Source organism: Falco punctatus, assembly GCF_963210335.1.
Source record: "Falco punctatus genome assembly, contig: scaffold_170, whole genome shotgun sequence".
Taxonomy (NCBI): domain Eukaryota; kingdom Metazoa; phylum Chordata; class Aves; order Falconiformes; family Falconidae; genus Falco; species Falco punctatus.
In genome coordinates, this window is record NW_027660306.1 from 42,229 (window position 1) to 67,062 (window position 24,834).

The 24,834-nt window shown below is 53.0% G+C and overlaps 3 long non-coding RNA genes and 1 gene segment (V, D, J or C); 1 reads left to right on the forward strand and 3 right to left on the reverse strand.

The window, feature by feature from the left end:
- The window catches only part of LOC308057194 (Ig mu chain C region-like), a 29,601-nt gene that overhangs the window by 1,886 nt on the left and 2,881 nt on the right, over window positions 1–24,834 (forward strand). The window contains exons 2-5 of the C gene segment in view: window positions 14,092–14,398; window positions 16,817–17,134; window positions 18,095–18,424; window positions 20,341–20,673.
- LOC308057187 lies at window positions 7,966–13,417 on the reverse strand. Its single transcript, XR_013925172.1, has 3 exons — window positions 13,150–13,417; window positions 12,518–12,868; window positions 7,966–7,989 (listed from the first exon to the last, which is right to left on the reverse strand). It is a non-coding gene; the product is annotated as an uncharacterized lncRNA (long non-coding RNA).
- Window positions 21,411–21,833, reverse strand: LOC308057196. Its single transcript, XR_013925173.1, has 2 exons — window positions 21,623–21,833; window positions 21,411–21,456 (listed from the first exon to the last, which is right to left on the reverse strand). It is a non-coding gene; the product is annotated as an uncharacterized lncRNA (long non-coding RNA).
- LOC308057198 lies at window positions 21,911–23,064 on the reverse strand. The gene is made up of 3 exons (XR_013925175.1): window positions 22,945–23,064; window positions 22,393–22,850; window positions 21,911–21,925 (listed from the first exon to the last, which is right to left on the reverse strand). It is a non-coding gene; the product is annotated as an uncharacterized lncRNA (long non-coding RNA).

Below are 24,834 nucleotides of genomic sequence, written 5' to 3' on the forward strand. Positions count from 1 at the left end.
AATTTTTAAAAATAAAAATAGGTTGAAAATCGGGTTTTCGAGGGAGGTGTTTTTTTTTTTTTTCATGAAGAAAATGCATCTTATGGGATTTATTTAGGATAAAACGTAATTAACCCCCGCAGAACGCTGACACGTTTAATTAAATTCACGCAATCATAAAATTAATCTTATATTTCTCCCTGCCCCACCCCCACCCCCGATGAAAACTTGATTTACGCAAGAAATTGTCAGATTTTATAAAAAGTTTTTAGGTGTTTTTTGGTCAAATTAAGGGTGAATTATGGTGCAGGTTGCGGGATTCAGTGTTATTATTTTTATACATGTATCTAAACATATAGAATATATATCATTTACAAAACGCAGGGTACCCCTTATATAATAGATAGCAATTTTTATATAGTGTATATATAATATATATTAAATATACTATATAATATATGGCCATATATAGTATATAATGTAGAAAAAAATGTACTGTACGCTAGTCTTTTAAATACAGTATATATAATATACATAATATATACACTATAAACCATAGTATTATATATAGTATATAATATATACTATAAAATTCATAGTATTTTTATATAGTATATAATATATACCATATAATTCATACTATTTTATCTATAGTATACAATATATACCATATAATTAATAGTTTTTTATATATAGTATATACTATATGCCATATAATTCATAGTATTATATATAGTATATACTATATACTATATAATTCATAGTATTTTATATATAGTATATAATATATACCATATAATTCATAGTATTATGCATAGTATATACTATATACTATAGAATTCATAGTCTTTTATATATAGTATATACTCTATGCTATATAACTCATAGTATTGTATATAATATATACTATATAACTCATAGTATTGTGTATGGTATACAATATATACTATATAATTCATAGTATTTTATATATAGTATATAATATATACCATATAATTCATAGTATTATGCATAGTATATAATATATACCATATAATTAATAGTTTTTTATATATAGTATATACTATATGCTATATAATTCATAGTATTGTGTATAGTATATAATATATACTATATAATTCATAGTGGTTTACATATAGTATATAATATATATTATATACATACAAAACATCGAGCCTATATATTTGAAATAAATATATAAAAAATATATACACTATAGATAAATCTTTAAAAATTAAATTTATAACAATTTCAATATATAAAACACAGTATATATATATATATATATATATAAAAAAAATTAATATATTTTAAATTTAGGGCTCGTGAGTTACAGAGCGGCTCCGGGGCTTGAAATCTCAGTGACAAAATACCACAAAAATGTTGTTTTTTTGTTTTGTTTTGGTTTTTTTTTCCCCATTTTTTATTTTTGGGTCTTTTTTTGGCTTTTAGAGAAGCGAGATCCGAGGCGACATAACGAGATTAATTAAAGGTTGTTTGGGTGGGGGAGGGGGCGGCCCGCAGGTGGCAGCTGCGCCCCGTGTTTTTCAGCCCAAAATTGCCCGAAATAGCGGTTTCGAAAACAGCAAGAAAGGGGAAGTGGACGGGTTGGTGTTTTTTGGGTTTTCTTTCCCAATTCCCCTTTTTTTTGCATGAAAAATGACCGACCCCGTCTGAAAAACACCACCTGGCCTGGGGCGAAAACAGCTTTTTTTTTTTTTGGTGGGGGGCTGTTTTGGGTTGAATTCAGGCGGTTTGGGGGCAAAGCTCTTTCCCCGAAAGAGGCGTTTTTATGGCAATTTGTAGGGGCGCTATAAAAAAATAGGTGTGTGGTTTTTTAAACAAATCTCTATATTTTAATATATATAGAATACACTTTACATAGAGATTCAATATCTATATGTTTCATGGTATAGAAAAGTGTATGTTTTAACGCACGCTATTAATATAGATATAAAAACACACAACTTATATCCCCATATGTGATTTTACATCTATATTTTATATATGTGGCTATATATATTTAAATATAGAGATGTGGCCCCACGGATATAGGGTGATCTTAATATATGGATATAAATGTGATGTATCATAATTTTTTATCACACATTTCAATACATCGATAGAAATCTAATATATAGTAGATTTATATCTCGTATCTTAATGTATAGATAGAAATCTAATATATAGTAGATTTATATCTCGTATCTTAATGTATAGATAGAAATCTAATATATAGTAGATTTATATCTCGTATCTTAATGTATAGATAGAAATCTAATATATAGTAGATTTATATCTCGTATCTTAATGTATAGATAGAAATCTAATATATAGTAGATTTCTATCACGTATCTTAATGTATAGATAGAAATCTAATATATAGTAGATTTATATCTCGTATCTTAATGTATAGATAGAAATCTAATATATAGTAGATTTCTATCACGTATCTTAATGTATAGATAGAAATCTAATATATAGTAGATTTATATCTCGTATCTTAATGTATAGATAGAAATCTAATATATAGTAGATTTAAATATCTTAATATATAGATATAAATCTAATATATAGTAGATTTATATCACGTATCTTAATGTATAGATAGAAATCTAACATATAGTAGATTTATATCACATATCTTAATGTATAGATAGAAATCTAATATATAGTAGATTTATATCTCGTATCCTATATCTTAATATATAGATCTAAATCTAATATATAGTAGATTTTAAATCTTAATATATCGATATAAATCTGATATAGTAAAGATTTTTATCTTATATCTTAATATATCGGCATGAATCTGATATAGAACAGATTTTTGTCTTATATCTTAATATATCGATATAAATCTGATATAGAATAGATTTTTAACTTATATCTTACTATATCGATGTAAATCTGATATAGAATAGATTTTTGTCTTATATCTTAATAGATCAATATAAATCTGATATAGAACTGATTTTTAACTTATATCTTATTATATTGATATAAATCTTATATAGATTTTTAACTTATATCTTACTATATCGACATAAATCTGATATAGGTTTTTGTCTTATATCTTAATATATCGATATAAATCTGATACAGAGTAATTTTTTAACTTACATCTTACTATATCGATATAAATCTGATATAGAATAGATTTTTAACGTATATCTTACAATATCGATGTAAATCCGATACAGAATAGGTTTTTAATTGATTATAAATGATTAGCGCTATAAAATATCATGGATACCGGACCCGTAGGCAACCGCTGCCCTATACATTCCATACGTTCCAACGCTACCTAATCGATATCGCTACCCGGGATATATATGATAGCCCTATAGGCACCCATCCGCTGGAATTATATCGATCGATCGATAACGGTATCCATCGATATCAGCTTTTTTATATCAATCGATATAAATTTTATAGATGGCAATTGCCTCGCGGCTATCGCGCATCTCCACGATTATTATTAATTATCGATAATATAATATACGGTAGGGGTAGCAGCTGTTACATACCCATTATATATCACCTATACGTTCCCGATCGTCAATTATTAGCCCCTATTAATACGTTAATTTAGATCTATATGAGGTCTAATCGATATATTAATAGCGGCGTCTGAATTAAATCCAATTATTAATTAATTAAACGCCTCGGTGCCCATAGGGAGATATGGAATCCATACATTCTCCCACTCTGCCAACGATTAATCACCAATTAATCCAATTAATCACCGATAAATCTAATTAATCCATCCATCGTAACCAATCAGATCGCCTCATTAAGCCGAGCGTAAGGGCCCCGCTCAGAGAAATGGGATTAATTAATTAATTAATCAATCAATTAATTAATTAATTAGTGCAGATAATTACCAGTTGGTACTGGTCCAGTACTGGTGTGGGGCAGCCGGGGCTGGTACCAGTTGGTACTGGTCCGGTACTGGTCTGGAACTGGTGTGGGGCAGCCGGTACTGATACCAGTTGGTACTGGTCCGGTACTGGTCTGATACTGCTATGGGGCAGCTGGTGCTGATACCAGTTGGTACTGGTCCGGTACTGGTGTGGGGCAGCTGGTACTGGTACCAGTCGGTACTGGTCCGGTACTGGTCTGGTACTGCTATGGGGCAGCTGGTACTGGTACCAGTTGGTACTGGTCTGGTACTGGGATGGGGCAGCTGGTACTGGTGTGCTACTGGTATGGGGCAGCCGGTACTGATACCAGTTGGTATTGGTCTGCTACTGGTATGGGGTAGCCGGTACTGGTACCAGTTGGTACTGATATGGGGGCAGCTGGTGCTGGTACCACTTGTTACTGGTCCCGTTCTGGTCCCGTACTGGTTGTGTAGAAGCAGCTATGGGGCGGCTGTGGGTGCCGGTACTGGTCCCATACTGGTCCCGTACTGGTCCCGTACTGGTTCTGCAGAAGCAGCTATGGGGCGGCTGTGGGTGCCGGTACTGGTCCTGTACTGGTCCCGTACTGGTCCCGTGCTGGTCCCATACTGGTTCTGCAGAAGCAGCTATGGGGCGGCTGTGGGTGCCTGTACTGGTCCCATACTGGTCCCGTACTGGTTCTGCAGAAGCAGCTATGGGGCGGCTGTGGGTGCCCGTACTGGTCCTGTACTGGTCCCGTACTGGTCCCATACTGGTTCTGCAGAAGCAGCTATGGGGCGGCTGTGGGTGACGGGACTGGTCCCATACTGGTCCCGTACTGGTTCTGCAGAAGCAGCTATGGGGCGGCTGTGGGTGCCCGTACTGGTCCCATACTGGTCCCGTACTGGTCCCGTACTGGTTCTGCAGAAGCAGCTATGGGGCGGCTGTGGGTGCCGGTACTGGTCCCATACTGGTCCCGTACTGGTCCCGTACTGGTTCTGCAGAAGCAGCTATGGGGCGGCTGTGGGTGACGGGACTGGTCCCATACTGGTCCCGTACTGGTTCTGCAGAAGCAGCTATGGGGCGGCTGTGGGTGCCCATACTGGTCCCATACTGGTCCCGTACTGGTTCTGCAGAAGCAGCTATGGGGCGGCTGTGGGTGCCCGTACTGGTCCTGTACTGGTCCCATACTGGTCCCGTACTGGTCCTGTACTGGTTCTGCAGAAGCAGCTATGGGCGGCTGTGGGTGCCCGTACTGGTCCCATACTGGTCCCATACTGGTCCCATACTGGTTTTGCAGAAGCAGCTATGGGGCGGCTGTGGGTGCCCGTACTGGTCCCGTACTGGTCCCGTACTGGTCCCATACCGGTTTTGCAGAAGCAGCTATGGGGCGGCTGTGGGTGCCCGTACCGGTCCCGTACTGGTCCCGTACTGGTCCCATACTGGTTCTGCAGAAGCAGCTATGGGGCGGCTGTGGGTGCCCGTACTGGTCCCGTACTGGTCCCATACTGGTTCTGCAGAAGCAGCTATGGGGCGGCTGTGGGTGCCCGTACTGGTCCCGTACTGGTCCCATACTGGTCCCATACTGGTTCTGCAGAAGCAGCTATGGGGCGGCTGTGGGTGCCGGTACTGGTCCTGTACTGGTCCCGTACTGGTCCCGTACTGGTCCCATACTGGTTCTGCAGAAGCAGCTATGGGGCGGCTGTGGGTGCCGGTACTGGTCCCATACTGGTCCCGTACTGGTCCTGTACTGGTTCTGCAGAAGCAGCTATGGGGTGGCTGTGGGTGCCTGTACTGGTCCCGTACTGGTCCCGTACTGGTCCTGTACTGGTTCTGCAGAAGCAGCTATGGGGCGGCTGTGGGTGCCCGTACTGGTCCCATACTGGTCCTGTACTGGTTCTGCAGAAGCAGCTATGGGGTGGCTGTGGGTGCCTGTACTGGTCCCGTACTGGTCCCGTACTGGTCCTGTACTGGTTCTGCAGAAGCAGCTATGGGGCGGCTGTGGGTGCCCGTACTGGTCCCGTACTGGTCCCGTACTGGTCCTGTACTGGTTCTGCAGAAGCAGCTATGGGGTGGCTGTGGGTGCCAGTACTGGTCCCATACTGGTCCCGTACTGGTCCCGTACTGGTTCTGCAGAAGCAGCTATGGGGCGGCTGTGGGTGCCTGTACTGGTCCCGTACTGGTCCCGTACAGGTCCCATACTGGTTCTGCAGAAGCAGCTATGGGGCGGCTGTGGGTGCCCGTACTGGGCCCGTACTGGTCCCATACTGGTCCTGTACTGGTTCCAGAGAATCAGCTATGGGACGGCTGCGGGTGCCCGTACTGGTCCTGTACTGGTCCCGTACTGGTCCTGTTCTGGTCCCGTACTGGTTCTGCAGAAGCAGCTATGGGGCAGCTGTGGGTGCCCGTACTGGTCCCATACTGGTCCTGTACTGGTCCCATACTGGTTCTGCAGAAGCAGCTATGGGGCGGCTGTGGGTGCCGGGACTGGTCCCATACTGGTCCCGTACTGGTTCTGCAGAAGCAGCATTGGGGCAGTTGTGGGTGCCGGGACTGGTCCCATACTGGTCCCGTACTGGTTCTGCAGAAGCAGCTATGGGGCGGCTGTGGGTGCCGGTACTAATCCCATACTGGTCCCGTACTGGTCCCGTACTGGTTCTGCAGAAGCAGCTATGGGGCGGCTGTGGGTGCCGGTACTGGTCCTGTACTGGTCCCGTACTGGTCCTGTTCTGGTCCCATACTGGTTCTGCAGAAGCAGCTATGGGGCAGCTGTGGGTGCCCGTACTGGTCCCCTACTGGTCCTGTACTGGTCCCATACTGGTTCTGCAGAAGCAGCTATGGGGCGGCTGTGGGTGCCCGTACTGGTCCCATACTGGTCCCGTACTGGTCCCATACTGGTCCCATACTGGTTCTGCAGAAGCAGCTATGGGGCGGCTGTGGGTGCCCATACTGGTCCCATACTGGTCCCGTACTGGTCCCGTACTGGTTCTGCAGAAGCAGCTATGGGGCGGCTGTGGGTGCCTGTACTGGTCCCATACTGGTCCCGTACTGGTCCCGTACTGGTTCTGCAGAAGCAGCTATGGGGCGGCTGTGGGTGCCCGTACTGGTCCCATACTGGTCCCGTACTGGTCCTGTACTGGTTCTGCAGAAGCAGCTATGGGGCGGCTGTGGGTGCCCGTACTGGTCCCATACTGGTCCCGTACTGGTCCCGTACTGGTTCTGCAGAAGCAGCTATGGGGCGGCTGTGGGTGCCCATACTGGTCCCATACTGGTCCTGTACTGGTCCCGTACTGGTTCTGCAGAAGCAGCTATGGGGTGGCTGTGGGTGCCCGTACTGGTCCCGTACTGGTCCCGTACTGGTCCCGTACTGGTCCTGTACTGGTTGTGCAGAAGCAGCTATGGGGTGGCTGTGCGTGCCCGTACTGGTCCCGTACTGGTGCCGTACTGGTCCCGTACTGGTCCCGTACTGGTTCTGCAGAAGCAGCTATGGGGTGGCTGTGGGTGCCCGTACTGGTCCCGTACTGGTTCTGCAGAAGCAGCTATGGGGCGGCTGTGGGTGCCCGTACTTGTCCCGTACTGGTTCCGTACTGGTCCCGTACTGGTTCCAGAGAAGCAGCTATGGGGCGGCTGTGGGTGCCCGTACTGGTCCCGTACTGGTTCCGTACTGGTCCCGTACTGGTTCCAGAGAAGCAGCTATGGGGTGGCTGTGGGTGCCCATACTGGTCCCGTACTGGTTCTGCAGAAGCAGCTATGGGGCGGCTGTGGGTGCCCGTACTTGTCCCGTACTGGTTCCGTACTGGTCCCGTACTGGTTCTGCAGAAGCAGCTATGGGGCGGCTGTGGGTGCCCGTACTGGTCCCATACTGGTCCTGTACTGGTCCCATACTGGTCCCATACTGGTCCCATACTGGTTATGCAGAAGCAGCTATGGGGCAGTTGTGGGTGCCGGTACTGGTCCCATACTGGTCCCATACTGGCCCCGTACTGGTCCCGTACTGGTTCTGCAGAAGCAGCTATGGGGCGGCTGTGGGTGCCCGTACTGGTCCCGTACTGGTCCCGTACTGGTCCCGTACTGGTTCTGCAGAAGCAGCTATGGGGCGGCTGTGGGTGCCGGTACTGGTCCTGTACTGGTCCCGTACTGGTCCCGTACTGGTCCTGTACTGGTTCTGCAGAAGCAGCTATGGGGCGGCTGTGGGTGCCTGTACTGGTCCCGTACTGGTCCCGTACTGGTCCCATACTGGTTCTGCAGAAGCAGCTATGGGGCGGCTGTGGGTGCCGGTACTGGTCCCATACTGGTCCCGTACTGGTCCTGTACTGGTTCTGCAGAAGCAGCTATGGGGTGGCTGTGGGTGCCTGTACTGGTCCCGTACTGGTCCCGTACTGGTCCTGTACTGGTTCTGCAGAAGCAGCTATGGGGCGGCTGTGGGTGCCCGTACTGGTCCCGTACTGGTCCCGTACTGGTCCTGTACTGGTTCTGCAGAAGCAGCTATGGGGCGGCTGTGGGTGCCCGTACTGGTCCCATACTGGTCCCGTACTGGTCCCGTACTGGTTCTGCAGAAGCAGCTATGGGGCGGCTGTGGGTGCCCGTACTGGGCCCGTACTGTTCCCATACTGGTCCTGTACTGGTCCCAGAGAATCAGCTATGGGACGGCTGCGGGTGCCCGTACTGGTCCTGTACTGGTCCCGTACTGGTCCTGTTCTGGTCCCGTACTTGTTCTGCAGAAGCAGCTATGGGGCAGCTGTGGGTGCCCGTACTGGTCCCATACTGGTCCTGTACTTGTCCCATACTGGTTCTGCAGAAGCAGCTATGGGGCGGCTGTGGGTGCCCGTACTGGTCCCATACTGGTCCCATACTGGTCCCATACTGGTTCTGCAGAAGCAGCTATGGGGCGGCTGTGGGTGACGGGACTGGTCCCATACTGGTCCCGTACTGGTCCCGTACTGGTCCCGTACTGGTTCTGCAGAAGCAGCTATGGGGCGGCTGTGGGTGCCCGTACTGGTCCCATACTGGTCCCGTACTGGTCCCATACTGGTCCCATACTGGTTCTGCAGAAGCAGCTATGGGGCGGCTGTGGGTGCCGGTACTAATCCCATACTGGTCCCGTACTGGTCCCGTACTGGTTCTGCAGAAGCAGCTATGGGGCGGCTGTGGGTGCCGGTACTGGTCCCATACTGGTCCCGTACTGGTCCCATACTGGTTCTGCAGAAGCAGCTATGGGGCGGCTGTGGGTGCCCGTACTGGTCCCATACTGGTCCCGTACTGGTCCTGTACTGGTTCTGCAGAAGCAGCTATGGGGCGGCTGTGGGTGCCGGTACTGGTCCCATACTGGTCCCGTACTGGTCCCGTACTGGTCCCGTACTGGTTGTGTAGAAGCAGCTATGGGGCGGCTGTGGGTGGCCATACTGGTCCCGTACTGGTCCCATACTGGTTCTGCAGAAGCAGCTATGGGGCGGCTGTGGGTGCCGGTACTGGTCCCATACTGGTCCCGTACTGGTCCCATACTGGTTCTGCAGAAGCAGCTATGGGGCGGCTGTGTGTGCCCGTACTGGTCCCATACTGGTCCCGTACTGGTCCCGTACTGGTCCCGTACTGGTTGTGTAGAAGCAGCTATGGGGCGGCTGTGGGTGCCCGTACTGGTCCTGTACTGGTCCCATACTGGTTCTGCAGAAGCAGCTATGGGGCGGCTGTGTGTGCCCGTACTGGTCCCATACTGGTCCCGTACTGGTCCCGTACTGGTCCCGTACTGGTTGTGTAGAAGCAGCTATGGGGCGGCTGTGGGTGGCCATACTGGTCCCGTACTGGTCCCATACTGGTTCTGCAGAAGCAGCTATGGGGCGGCTGTGGGTGCCGGTACTGGTCCCATACTGGTCCCGTACTGGTCCCATACTGGTTCTGCAGAAGCAGCTATGGGGCGGCTGTGTGTGCCCGTACTGGTCCCATACTGGTCCCGTACTGGTCCCGTACTGGTCCCGTACTGGTTGTGTAGAAGCAGCTATGGGGTGGCTGTGGGTGCCTGTACTGGTCCCGTACTGGTCCCGTACTGATCCCGTACTGGTTCTGCAGAAGCAGCTATGGGGCGGCTGTGGGTGCCCGTACTGGTCCCATACTGGTCCCGTACTGGTCCCGTACTGGTTCTGCAGAAGCAGCTATGGGGTGGCTGTGGGTGCCCGTACTGGTCCCGTACTGGTCCCGTACTGGTTGTGTAGAAGCAGCAATGGGGCGGCTGTGGGTGCCCGTACTGGTCCCGTACTGGTCCCATACTGGTCCTGCAGGGGCAGCTATGGGGCGGCTGTGGGTGCCGGTACTGGTCCCATACTGGTCCCGTACTGGTCCCGTACTGGTCCCGTACTGGTTGTGTAGAAGCAGCTATGGGGCGGCTGTGGGTGGCAGTACTGGTCCCGTACTGGTCCCATACTGGTTCTGCAGAAGCAGCTATGGGGCGGCTGTGGGTGCCCGTACTGGTCCCGTACTGGTCCCATACTGGTCCTGCAGGGGCAGCTATGGGGCGGCTGTGGGTGCCGGTACTGGTCCCATACTGGTCCCGTACTGGTCCCGTACTGGTCCTGTACTGGTTCTGCAGAAGCAGCTATGGGGCGGCTGTGGGTGGCCGTACTGGTCCCATACTGATCCCGTACTGGTCCCATACTGGTTCTGCAGAAGCAGCTATGGGGCGGCTGTGGGTGGCCGTACTGGTCCCGTACTGGTCCCGTACTGGTCCCATACTGGTTCTGCAGAAGCAGCTATGGGGCGGCTGTGGGTGGCCGTACTGGTCCCATACTGGTCCCGTACTGGTTCTGCAGAAGCAGCTATGGGGCGGCTGTGGGTGCCTGTACTGGTCCCATACTGGTCCCGTACTGGTCCCGTACTGGTCCCGTACTGGTTGTGTAGAAGCAGCTATGGGGCGGCTGTGGGTGCCGGTACTGGTCCCATACTGGTCCCATACTGGTCCCGTACTGGTCCCGTACTGGTTGTGTAGAAGCAGCTATGGGGCGGCTGTGGGTGCCCGTCCTGGTCCCGTACTGGTCCCGTACTGGTCCCATACTGGTTCTGCAGAAGCAGCTATGGGGCGGCTGTGGGTGCCCGTCCTGGTCCCGTACTGGTCCCGTACTGGTCCCATACTGGTTCTGCAGAAGCAGCTATGGGGCGGCTGTGGGTGGCAGTACCGGTCCCGTACTGGTCCCGTACTGGTCCCGTACTGGTCCCATACTGGTTCTGCAGAAGCAGCTATGGGGCGGCTGTGGGTGGCAGTACTGGTCCCATACTGGTCCCATACTGGCCCCGTACTGGTTCTGCAGAAGCAGCTATGGGGTGGCAGTTGGTGCCGGTACTGGTCCCATACTGGTCCCGTACTGGTCCCATACTGGTTCTGCAGAAGCAGCTATGGGGCGGCTGTGGGTGCCCGTACTGGTCCCATACTGGTGCCATACTGGTCCCGTACTGGTTCTGCAGAAGCAGCTATGGGGTGGCAGTTGGTGCCGGTACTGGTCCCATACTGGTCCCGTACTGGTCCCGTACTGGTTCTGCAGAAGCAGCTATGGGGCGGCTGTGGGTGCCGGTACTGGTCCCGTACTGGTCCCGTACTGGTCCTGCAGGGGCAGCTATGGGGCGGCTGTGGGTGCCGGTACTGGTCCCATACTGGTGCCATACTGGTCCCGTACTGGTCCCGTACTGGTTCTGCAGAAGCAGCTATGGGGCGGCTGTGGGTGCCCGTACTGGTCCCATACTGGTCCCGTACTGGTCCTGTACTGGTTCTGCAGAAGCAGCTATGGGGCGGCTGTGGGTGCCGGTACTGGTCCCATACTGGTCCCGTACTGGTCCCGTACTGGTCCCGTACTGGTTGTGTAGAAGCAGCTATGGGGCGGCTGTGGGTGGCCATACTGGTCCCGTACTGGTCCCGTACTGGTCCCGTACTGGTTCTGCAGAAGCAGCTATGGGGCGGCTGTGGGTGACGGGACTGGTCCCATACTGGTCCCGTACTGGTCCCATACTGGTTCTGCAGAAGCAGCTATGGGGCGGCTGTGTGTGCCCGTACTGGTCCCATACTGGTCCCGTACTGGTCCCGTACTGGTCCCGTACTGGTTGTGTAGAAGCAGCTATGGGGCGGCTGTGGGTGGCAGTACTGGTCCCGTACTGGTCCCATACTGGTTCTGCAGAAGCAGCTATGGGGCGGCTGTGGGTGCCCGTACTGGTCCCGTACTGGTCCCATACTGGTCCTGCAGGGGCAGCTATGGGGCGGCTGTGGGTGCCGGTACTGGTCCCATACTGGTCCCGTACTGGTCCCATACTGGTTCTGCAGAAGCAGCTATGGGGCGGCTGTGGGTGCCCGTACTGGTCCCGTACTGGTCCCATACTGGTCCTGCAGGGGCAGCTATGGGGCGGCTGTGGGTGCCGGTACTGGTCCCATACTGGTCCCGTACTGGTCCCGTACTGGTCCTGTACTGGTTCTGCAGAAGCAGCTATGGGGTGGCTGTGGGTGCCCGTACTGGTCCCGTACTGGTCCCGTACTGGTCCCGTACTGGTTCTGCAGAAGCAGCTATGGGGCGGCTGTGGGTGCCCGTACTGGTCCCATACTGGTCCCGTACTGGTCCCGTACTGGTCCCGTACTGGTTCTGCAGAAGCAGCTATGGGGCGGCTGTGGGTGCTGGTACTGGTACTGGTCCTAACTGGTCCATACTGGTCCATACTGGTCCTCCAGGGGCAGCTATGTGGTGCTTATACTGGCCCAGTAACGAGCAACTGGGAGGTCCAGCACTGGTCCCAGTGGGTTTTGCTCCAAAATCGCTGAGTTTTGCCCCAAAACCGGGGGTCACTGCCCAGAAATGCTAAATTTTGCCCCAGAATCGCTGGATTTTGCCCCAAAATGGGGTCACTGCCCAGAAATGGTGAATTTTGCTCCAAACCGGGTGGGCTTTGTCCCAAAATCGCTGGGTTTTGCCCCAAAATGGGGTCACTGCCCAGAAACGGTATTTTTTGCCCCAAACCGGGTGGGCTTTGCCCCAAAATCACTGGGTTTTGCCCCAAAAGGGGTCACTGCCCAGAAATGGTATTTTTTGCCCCCAAATTGCTGGGTTTTGCCCCAAAACGGAGTCACTGCCCAGAAATGCTGAATTTTGCCCCCCAAATCGCTGGGTTTTGCCCCCAAATTGCTGGGTTTTGCCCCAAAACGGGGTCACTGCCCAGAAATGCTGAATTTTGCCCCCAAATCGCTGGGGTTTGCCCCCAAATCGCTGGGTTTTACCCCAAAATGGGGTCACTGCCCAGAAATCGTAAATTTTGCCCCAAAAACGCTGGATTTTGCCCCAAAATGGGGTCCCTGCCCAGAAATGCTAAATTTTGCCCCCAAATCGCTGGGTTTTGCCCCCAAATTGCTGGGTTTTGCCCCAAAACGGGGTCACTGCCCAGAAATGCTAAATTTTGCCCCCAAATCGCTGGGTTTTGCCCCCAAATCGCTGGGTTTTACCCCAAAACGGGGTCACTGCCCAGAAATGCTAAATTTTGCCTCCAAATTGCTGGGTTTTGCCCCAAAACGGAGTCACTGCCCAGAAATGGTAATTTTGCCCCCAAATCGCTGGGTTTTGCCCCAAAACGGGGTCACTGCCCAGAAATGCTAAATTTTGCCCCCCAAATCGCTGGGGTTTGCCCCAAAATCGCTGGGTTTTGCCGCAAAACCAGGGGTCACTGCCCAGAAATCGTAAATTTTGCCCCCAAATCGCTGGGTTTTGCCCCAAAACGGGGTCACTGCCCAGAAACGGTAAATTTTGCCCCCAAATCGCTGGGTTTTGCCCCAAAATCGCTGGGTTTTGCCCCAAAATGGGTCACTGCCCAGAAACGGTAAATTTTGCCCCCAAATCGCTGGGTTCTGCCCCAAAATCGCTGGGTTTTGCCCCAAAATGGGTCACTGCCCAGAAATGCTAAATTTTGCCTCCAAATCGCTGGGTTTTGCCCCAAAATGGGGTCACTGCCCAGAAACGGTAAATTTTGCCCCCAAATCGCTGGGTTTTGCCCCCAAATCACTGGGTTTTGCCCCAAAACGGGGTCACTGCCCAGAAATGCTAAATTTTGCCCCCCAAATCGCTGGGTTTTTCCCCCAAATCCCTGGGTTCTCCCCCAGCCCGGGGGGTGTGGGGGGGTGGTCGGGGTGGGCTCAGCCCCTCTCGCGGGCCGTGCCCCGCCCCCTGACCCCCCCCCTCCCCCCCCCTCCCCCCCCCTCCCCTCCCCCTCCCCCCAGGGTCCTCCAGCGCGCCGGAGCTGTTCCCGCTGGTGTCCTGCGGCCCCCCCCGGCACCCCCGGGCTGTACGCGGTGGGCTGCCTGGCGGTGGGCTTCCTGCCCCCCGAGCTGACCTGGAGCTGGAGCGACGCGTCCAACCGCAGCGTGGGGGAGGGGGCGGCCGCCTTCCCCCCCACCCCGGCCGGGGGTCTCTACGCCGCCAGCAGCCGCCTCAGCCTCCCCCTGGAGCAGGGCAAGTCCCAGCAGCCCTTCTCCTGCACGGCCGCCCACCCCCGCGGCACGCGCCGCCGGTCCCTCTCCAACCCCGGTGAGTCACCCCCCACCCCCCGGACCGACCCCCCACACCGACCGACCGACCCCGAGCATCCCCGTCCTGCAGCCCGCCCCGGGCATCCTTGTCCTGCATCCCACCCTGCATCCCACCCCGAGCATCCCGGTCCTGCAGCCCGCCCCGCATCCCACCCTGAGCATCCCGGTCCTGCATCCCACCCTGCATCCCACCCTGAGCATCCTTGTCCTGCATCCTGCCCCGCATCCCGGTCCTGCATCCCACCCTGAGCATCCCGGTCCTGCAGCCCGCCCCGCATCCCGGTCCTGCATCCCACCCTGAGCATCCTTGTCCTGCATCCCACCCTGCATCCCACCCCGAGCATCCCGGTCCTGCAGCCCGCCCCGCATCCCAGTCCTGCATCCCACCCTGCATCCCTCCACGAGCATCCCGGTCCTGCATCCCTCCCCGAGCATCCCACCCTGAACATCCTGGTCCAGCATCCCACCCAGCATCCCTCCCCGAGCATCCTTGTCCTGCATCCCACCCTGCATCCCACCCTGAGCATCCCGGTCCTGCAGCCCACCCCGAGCATCCTTGTCCTGCATCCCGCCCTGAGCATCCTTGGCCTGCATCCCACCCCGAGCATCCTTGTCCTGCATCCCATCCCGAGCATCCCACCCTGAGCATCCCGGTCCTGCAGCCCGCCCCGCATCCCGGTCCTGCATCCCACCCCGAGCATCCTTGTCCTGCATCCCACCCTGCATCCCTCCCCGAGCATCCCCGTCCTGCAGCCCGCCCCGCATCCCACCCTGAGCATCCTTGTCCTGCATCCTGCCCTGAGCATCCCACCCCGAGCATCCTTGTCCTGCATCCCGCCCCGAGCATCCCACCCTGAGCATCCTTGTCCTGCATCCCATCCCGAGCATCCCGGTCCTGCAGCCCACCCCGAGCATCCTTGTCCTGCATCCCGCCCTGAGCATCCCACCCCGAGCATCCCACCCTGAGCATCCTGGTCCAGCATCCCACCCAGCATCCCTCCCCGAGCATCCTTGTCCTGCATCCCACCCTGAGCATCCCACCCCGAGCATCCCACCCTGAGCATCCTGGTCCAGCATCCCACCCAGCATCCCTCCCCGAGCATCCTTGTCCTGCATCCCACCCCGAGCATCCTTGTCCTGCATCCCACCCTGCATCCCACCCCGAGCATCCTTGTCCTGCATCCCACCCTGAGCATCCCACCCCGAGCATCCTTGTCCTGCATCCCACCCTGCATCCCACCCCGAGCATCCTTGTCCTGCATCCCACCCTGAGCATCCCACCCTGAGCATCCTGGTCCAGCATCCCACCCAGCATCCCTCCCCGAGCATCCTTGTCCTGCATCCCACCCTGCATCCCACCCTGAGCATCCTGGTCCAGCATCCCACCCAGCATCCCTCCCCGAGCATCCTTGTCCTGCATCCCACCCTGAGCATCCCACCCCGAGCATCCCATCCCGAGCATCCCGGTCCTGCAGCCCACCCCGAGCATCCTTGTCCTGCATCCCACCCTGCATCCCACCCCGAGCATCCCACCCTGAGCATCCTGGTCCAGCATCCCACCCAGCATCCCTCCCCGAGCATCCTTGTCCTGCATCCCACCCTGCATCCCACCCTGAGCATCCTGGTCCAGCATCCCACCCAGCATCCCTCCCCGAGCATCCTTGTCCTGCATCCCACCCTGAGCATCCTGGTCCAGCATCCCACCCAGCATCCCACCCCGAGCATCCTTGTCCTGCATCCCACCCTGCATCCCACCCTGAGCATCCCGGTCCTGCATCCCACCCAGCATCCCACCCCGGGCATCCTTGTCCTGCATCCCACCCTGCATCCCACCCTGAGCATCCCAGTCCTGCATCCCACCCTGAGCATCCCACCTTGAGCATCCCCGTCCTGCATCCCACCCTGCATCCCGCCCTGAGCATCCCACCCTGAGCATCCTGGTCCTGCATCCCACCCCGCATCCCACCCCACATCTTCTCCTGCATCCCACCCCTGCATCCTTCCCCTGAGCATCCCGGTCCTGCATCCCGCCCCGCATCTTCTCCTGCATCCCGCCCTGAGCATCCTTCCCCTGAGCATCCTGGTCCTACATCCCGCCCCGCATCTTCTCCTGCATCCCGCCCTGAGCATCCTTCCCCTGAGCATCCCGGTCCTGCATCCCACCCCGCATCTTCTCCTGCATCCCGCCCTGAGCATCCTTCCCCTGAGCATCCCGGTCCTGCATCCCACCCCGCATCTTCTCCTGCATCCCGCCCTGAGCATCCTTCCCCTGAGCATCCCGGTCCTGCATCCCACCACGGCTACACCCCAGCACTCGCGCACCCCTCCCCTCCCCCCACCCCCACCTCGGAGGTCTCCACCCGCTCACCCCCCCCCCCCCGTGTCCCCTCCCCCCCCCCGTGTCCCCTCCCCGCAGGTCCCTCGGCCCACGTGACCCCCGTGATCACGCTCCACCCGCCGTCCCGCGAGGACTTCGAGGGCCCCTACCGCAACTCCAGCCTCCTCTGCCAGATCCGCGGCCCCCGGCAGCCCCCCGCCGCCATCCGCTGGCTGAAGAACGGGACCCCCCTCCGCGAGGGGGTGACCACCGAGACCTCGGTGGCCGACGGCAGAGCCGCCTACGTCACCGACAGCCGGGTGGTGGTCACCGAAGCCGAGTGGGACACCGGCGCCGTCTACACGTGCCAGGTGGAGGAGGAGATGAGGAACACCAGCAAAGTGCTGGAGTGCGGCTGTAAGCCAAGGGGTCCCACCGGGGGGGGTGGGGTGGGGTGGGGGGGGTGGGGTGGGGGAGGGCTCCTGGTGGGGCGACCCAACCGGCCCGACTAACCCAACTAACCCACCCCAGCTAACCCAACCCACCTAAGCAAGCCCAACTAACCCAACCGACCTAACCAACCCACCCAACCCACCCAGCTAACCAACTAATTGACCCAACTAACCAGCCCGACCTAACCAACCAACTGACCCACCCAACCAACCCACCCAACTGACCACCCAACCGACCCACCCAACCCAAGTGAACACCCAACCCACCCACCCAACCCAACTGACCAACCCAAACCAACCACCCAACCACCCAACTGACCCACCTGACCCACCCAACCCAACCCACCCAACTGACCCACACAAACCACCCACCCAACCAACCGACCCACCTGACCCACCCAACCTAACTGACCCACCCAACCGACCCACCCAACCCAACGGACCACCCAACCGACCCACCCAACCCAACTGACCACCCAACCGACCCACCCAACCCAACTGACCACCCACCCAACCCACCCAACCCAACTGACCACCCAACTGATCCACCCAACCCAACTGACCACCCACCCAACCCACCCAACCCAACTGACCACCCAACTGATCCACCCAACCCAACTGACCACCCACCCAACCCACCCAACCCAACTGACCACCCAACTGATCCACCCAACCCAACTGACCACCCAACCTAAGTGACCACCCAACCGATCCACCCAACCCAACTGACCACCAAACTGACCCACCCAACCCAACTGACCACCCAATCGACCCACCCAACCCAACTGACCACCAAACTGACCCACCCAACCCAACTGACCCACCCAACCTAAGTGACCACCAAACCGACCCACCCAACCGACCCACCCAACCCAACTGACCCCCCAACCGCCCCCACTGACCCCCCCTCTGCTGTCCCTTCCAGATGACCGCCCCATCAACGGCGGGGAGATCGTGGTGCGCGTCGTCCCTCCCCTCTTCGCCGACATCTTCCAGGAGAAGGTGGCCAAGCTGACCTGCGTGGTGGACAACCTGCCGAGCGCTGACGGCTTGGTCATCTCCTGGTGGAAGGAGAATGGCCAGGAGCTGGAGACGCGCACCCTGCCCCCGCTCCTGCAACCCAACGGGCTCTTCGGCGCCCGCGGCGTCGCCAGCGTCTGCGCCGACGACTGGGACAAGGGGGAGGTCTACACCTGCAGGGTCACCCACCCTGAGCTGGTGTTCCCCACCGAGGCCAAGCTCCAGAAGGTCACCGGTAGGTCCCAGGCCGGGCGAGGGGGTGGGGGGAGGGGCAGCGGGTGCATCGCCCTTTGATTCATAATTTTTTTTTTTTTTTTTTTTTGGGGGGGGGCAAAAAAACGGGGTTTCAGCAATTTGCGGGGGCGATGGGTGCAGCTGGGCGGCCCCAGTTTTGCAAAATCGGGAGAAAACGATGCAGCTGCCCCCATTTTTTTTGCGAATTCTGGAGGCAACGACCCGATTGCCCCAATGTTTTTCGCAAATTCTGGAGAAACCGGCACAGTTGCCCCAATTTTTTTTTTTTTTTTTTTCAAAACTGGGAGAAAATGATGCGATTTCCCCGTTTATTTTGCAAAATCTGGGGGGGGGAAGATCAAATTTCTCCTTTTATTTTTCAAAATCTGGAGAAAACGAAGCAATTTCTCCATTTATTTTGCAAAATCTGGGGGGAAAGATGAAATTTCTCCATTTATTTTGCAAAATCTGGCGAAAATGAAGCAATTTCTCCATTTATTTTGCAAAATCTGGAGAAAAAGAAGCAATTTCTCCATTTATTTTGCAAAATCTGGGGGGAAAGATGAAATTTCTCCATTTATTTTGCAAAATCTAGAGAAAACGAAGAAATTTCTCCATTCATTTTGCAAAATCTGGGGGGAAAGATGAAATTTCTCCTTTTATTTTGCAAAATCTGGAGAAAACGAAGCAATTTCTCCATTTATTTTGCAAAATCTGGGGGGAAAGATGAAATTTCTCCATTTATTTTGCAAAATCTGGGGGGAAAGATGAAATTTCTCCATTTATTTTGCAAAATCTGGTGAAACCGAAGCCATTTCTCCATTTATTTTGCAAAATCTGGAGAAAACGAAGAAATTTCTCTATTTATTTTGCAAAATCTGGGGGGAAAGATGAAATTGCCCCATTTATTCTGCAAAATAAGGGGGAAAGATGCAATTCCTCAATTTATTTTGCAAAATCTGGGGGAAACAATGCAGTTTCTCCATTTATTTTGTGAATTCTGGAGAAAATTATGCAATTGCCCCTTTTTTTTTTTTTTTTTCAAAATCTGCAGAAAACGGTGCAATTGCCCAATTTTTTTTTTGCAAATTCTGGAGAAAATGACACAATTACCCCATTTATTTTGCAAAAGCTGGGGGAAACAATGCAATTTCTCCATTTATTTTGCAAATTCTGAAGAAGATCATGCAATTCACCCATTTTTTTGTGAACTCTGCAGAAAACGGTGCAATTGCCCCCCCCTTTCTTTTTTTTTTTTTGCAAAATGTGCAGAAAACGGTGCAATTGCTCCATTTTTTTTTTCTTTTTTGCAAAATCTGTGGAAAACGGTGCTATTGCTCCATTCTTTTGCAAAACCTGCCGAAATCAATGCAATTGCCCCGTTTTTTTGCAGAATCTGCAGAAAACGGTCCAATTGCTCCATTTTTTTTTTTTTTTTTTGGCAAAATCTGTGGAAAACGGTGCTATTGCCCCATTCTTTTGCAAAATCTGCTGAAACCAATGCAATTGCCCCATTATTTCTTTTATTTATTTTTTTTTCAAAACCTGCGGAAAACGACTCAATTGCCCCGGGTTTTTTTGCAAAATCTAGAGAAAACCATGCAATTGCCCCATTTTTTTTTTATTTTTATTTTTTTAATTTTTTTTTTTTTTTTGCAAAACCTGCGGAAAACGGCTCAATTGCCCCATTTTTTTAAATTATTTTTATTTTTTTAATTTTTTTTTTTGCAAAACCTGCGGAAAACGGCTCAATTGCCCCGTTTTTTGGTTTGTTTGGGGTTTTTTTTTTGCAAAATCTAGGGAAAACGATGCCATCGCCCCCTTTACTTTGCAACCCCCCCCGGCAGGGCGACGCCCCTGCCCCCTCCCCTCGCCCCCTCACTAACCCCCCTCTCTCCCCTCCCCCCCCCCCCGCAGATGGCACCGCCAAAGCCCCCTCCATCTACGTCTTCCCCCCGACCTCGGACCAGCTCTCGTCCCACGAAGCGGCCACCGTCACCTGCCTGGTGCAGGGCTTCAACCCCCCCGACCTCTTCGTCCGCTGGCTGCGCGACGGCGAGCCCCTGCCCCCCGCCGCCTACGTCACCCTGCCCCCCACCCCCCAGCCGGGGACACCCCCGTCCTTCCTCACCTACAGCGCCCTGAGGGTCACCGGGGCCGACTGGGGGTCCGGCAGCGTCTTCACCTGCCTGGTGGGCCACGAGCGCATCCCGCTGCAGGTGGCCCAACGCTCGGTGGACAGAACCTCCGGTAAAGCCACCGCCGTCAACGTCTCCCTCGTGCTGGCCGACGCGGCCGCCGCCTGCTACTGACCCTTCGACGCCCCCCCATCCCACCGCTTCACCTCCCCCCCGGGTGGGTCGTGGATGGATGGGGAGGGGGCCAGGTGGCCCCTCCCCAAGCCAACAGGCAGCGCCGGGGGGGGTGGGGGGGAACGACCCCCCAAAAATGCAAGGAAATCCAAAAAATAAAAAAAATCCACACACACACCCCCCCAAGGAAATCCATAAAACCCCCCAAAAAACATGAGAAAACACCAAGAAAATCCGAGAAAATCCATAAAACCCCAAGAAAATCTGAGGAAACCCCAAGAAAATCCGAGAAAATCCAAAAAAAACCCCAAGAAAATACGAGAAAATCCATAAAACCCCAAGAAAATCTGAGGAAACCCCAAGAAAATCCGAGAAAATCCAAAAAAAACCCCAAGAAAATCCGAGAAAATCCATAAAACCCCCAAGAAAATCTGAGAAAATCCCAAAACCCCCAAGAAAATCTGAGAAAACCCCAAGAAAATCAGAGAAAATCCATTAAAAACCCCAAGAAAATCTGAGAAAACCCCAAGAAAATCCGAGAAAATCCATAAAAAACCCCAAGAAAATCTGAAAACCCCAAGAAAATCCGAGAAAATCCAAAAAACCCCCAAGAAAATCTGAGAAAACCCCAAGAAAATCTGAGAAAATAAAAAAAAAACCCCAAGAAAATCTGAGAAAATCCAAAAAACCCCAAGAAAATCTGAGAAAACCCCAAGAAAATCTGAGAAAATCCAAAATTACTTCCAAGAAAGTCCAAGAAAATCCATAAAACCCCCAGGAAAATAAAAAAAAAACCAAGAAAATCTGAGAAAATCCAAGAAACCCCCAAGAAAATCTGAGAAAATCCCCAAACCCCAAGAAAGTAATAAAAAAAACCCCAAGAAAACCTGAGAAAATCTGAGAAAACCCAAGAAACTCCCCCCAAAAATTTTAAAAACCACCCAAGAAAACCCAAGAACACCCCAAGAAAATGGGAAGAAAACAAAAAAACCCCAAAAAAACCCAGAAAAATCAACAAAAAAACCAATAAAATCGAATTTTTACAGGAAAAAAAAAGGCGCCACCACACCTGGTTTTTGCTTGGGGGGGGTGGGGGGGTGGGGGGGGGCGGGGAGGGGGGGGATGGGCGGGGGGGGTGTGCATCGTCCTCGTGCAAGCGTCGTCCTCGTGCGTCCTTGTGCACCCTCCTGCTGCGTCCTCCCCTTGCAGCCTGCTCCCATCCTCGTGCATCCTCGTGCAAGCATCGTCCTCGTGCAAGCAGCATCCCTGTGCACCCGGCTGCTGCATCCGTGCACAAGCGTCCCCTCCTGGCAGCCTGCTCCCATCCTCGTGCATCCTTGTGCAAGCATCGTCCTCGTGCATCTTTCCACGCCTTCCTTGTGCAAACATCTTCCTTGTGCACCCGGCTGCTGCATCCGGGCACAAGCGTCCTCCTCGTGCAAGCGTCCCCCCCTTGCAGCCCGCTTCCATCCTCGTGCACCGTTGTGCAAGCATTGCCCTTGTGCAAGCATCCTCCTCGTGCAAGCGTTTTCCCTGTGCACCCGGCTGCTGCATCCTTGCACAAGCGTCCTCCTCGTGCAGCCTGCTTCCATCCTCGTGCGAACATCTTCCTTGTGCACCCGGCTGCTGCATCCGTGCACGAGGATGCTGCTTGCACAACCGTCCCCCCCCCTTGCAGCCCGCTTCCATCCTCGTGCATCCTTGTGCAAGCATCGTCTTGTGCAAGCACCCTCCTCGTGCAAGCATCTTCCCTGTGCACCCGGCTGCTGCATCCTTGCACAAGCGTCCTCCTCGTGCAGCCTGCTTCCATCCTCGTGCATCCTCGTGCAAGCACCCTCCTCGTGCAAGCAGCATCCTCGTGCACCCGGCTGCTGCATCCTTGCACAAGCAACTTCCTTGCACAAGCGCCCCCCCCTTGCAGCCCGCTTCCATCCTCGTGCATCCTTGTGCAAGCATCGTCCTCGTGCAAGCATCACCCTTGTGCAAGCACCCTCCTCGTGCAAGCATCTTCCCTGTGCACCCGGCTGCTGCAGCTGTGCACAAGCGTCCTCCTCGTGCGGCCTGCTTCCATCCTCGTGCATCCTCGTGCAAGCACCGTCTTCGTGCATCTTTCCACTCCTTCCTTGTGCAAACATCTTCCCTGTGCACCCGGCTGCTGCATCCGGGCACAAGCGTCCTCCTCGTGCGGCCTGCTTCCATCCTCGTGCACCCTTGTGCAAGCACCCTCCTCGTGCAAGCAGCATCCTTGTGCACCCGGCTGCTGCAGCCGTGCACAAGCGTCCTCCTTGCACAAGCGCCCCCCCTTGCAGCCTGCTTCCATCCTCGTGCAAGCATCACCCTCGTGAAAGCATCCTCCTCGTGCAAGCATCACCCTTGTGCAAGCGTCGTCCTCGTGCAAGCGTCGTCCTCGTGCAAGCGTCGTCCTCGTGCAAGCGTCGTCCCCGTGCAAGCGTCGCCCCCGTGCATCCTGCCGTGTCCTCCTTGCACGCCCCTCCCCCTTGCACGAGCACCTCCCCCCTCGCGCACCCTGCCACCGCACACCCTTGCACAAGCACCCCTCCCCCACCCTTGCACAAGCGTTGCCCTCGTGCAAGCGCCCCTCCCCCAAAATCGTGCAAAAATTTAGCAAATCCCTTTTTTTTTTTTTTTTTGTGTTGTCTTTTTTAATTTTTTTTTTTTTTTTGGGGGGGGAGGGGGCAGCGGTGGGGTGACCGCCGGATTTTGGGGTGTAAAACACGGATTTTGGGGTTAAATTCCAGATTTTGGGGATGTAAACCCTCGATTTTGGGGTGTAAAACCAGGTTTTTTGGGTGCGCACCTCAGATTTTGGGGGAAAAAACCCAGATTTTGGGGTCTGCGCTCATATTTTGGGGGCCAAATACCAGGTTTTTGGGGTGCAAACCCTGGATTTTGGGGGTTAAATACCGGATTTTGGGGTGTAAACCCACGATTTTGGGTTGTAAACCCACATTTTTTGGGTGCACACGCCCAATTTGGGGGAATAAAACCCAGATTTTTGGGGTCTGCACCCAGATTTTGGGGGCTAAATACGAGATTTTGGGGTGCACACCCAAAATTTGGAGTCTGCATCCAGATTTTGGGGTTAAATACGATATTTTGGGGTGAAAAACCCAGATTTTTGGGGTTAAATGCCGGATTTTGGGGTAAACCCCCAGATTTCTTAGTTAAATACCAGGTTTTGGGGTATAAACCCCAAATTTTGGTGTATAAAACCCAGATTTTTGGGTGCACACCCCAGATTTTGGAGTGTGCACCCAGATTTCAGAGTCTAAATATCAGATTTTGGGGTCTGCATCCAGATTTTGGGGGCTAAATACCAGATTTTGGGGTGTACACCCCAATTTTTGTGCATAAAACCCAAATTTTTGGTGTATAAAACGCAGATTTTGGGGGGCACACCCCAGATTTTGGGGTATAAAGCCCAGATTTTGGGGTATAAATCCCAAATTTTGGAGTGTGCACCCAAATTCCGGGGGCTAAATACGAGATTTTGGGGTGCAAAACCCAGATTTTTGGGGTTAAATGCCGGATTTTGGGGTAAACCCCCAGATTTCTTAGTTAAATACCAGGTTTTGGGGTATAAACCCCAAATTTTGGTGTATAAAACCCAGATTTTTGGGTGCACACCCCAGATTTTGGAGTGTGCACCCAGATTTCAGAGTCTAAATATCAGATTTTGGGGTGTAAAACCAGGATTTTGGGGTCTGCATCCAGATTTTGGGGGCTAAATACCAGATTTTGGGGTGTACACCCAAATTTTGGGGTACAGACCCCAAATTTTGGTGTATAAACCCCAGATTTTGGAGGCTAAATACGATATTTTGGGGTCTACACCCTAATTTTGGGGTATGAAACCCAAATTTTGGGGTACAGGCCCCAAATTTTGGTGTATAAACCCCAGATTTTGGGGTGCACACCTCAGATTTTGGGGTCTAAACCCTAGATTTTGGTGTTTAAACCTGGATTTGGGGATATAACCCCCCCGATTTTGGGGCGTACCCCCAAATTTCCCCGTGTAACCCCCAGCTTTTTGCCGGTGCGCCCGACATTTTGGGGCGAAACCCCCAGATTCTGGGTT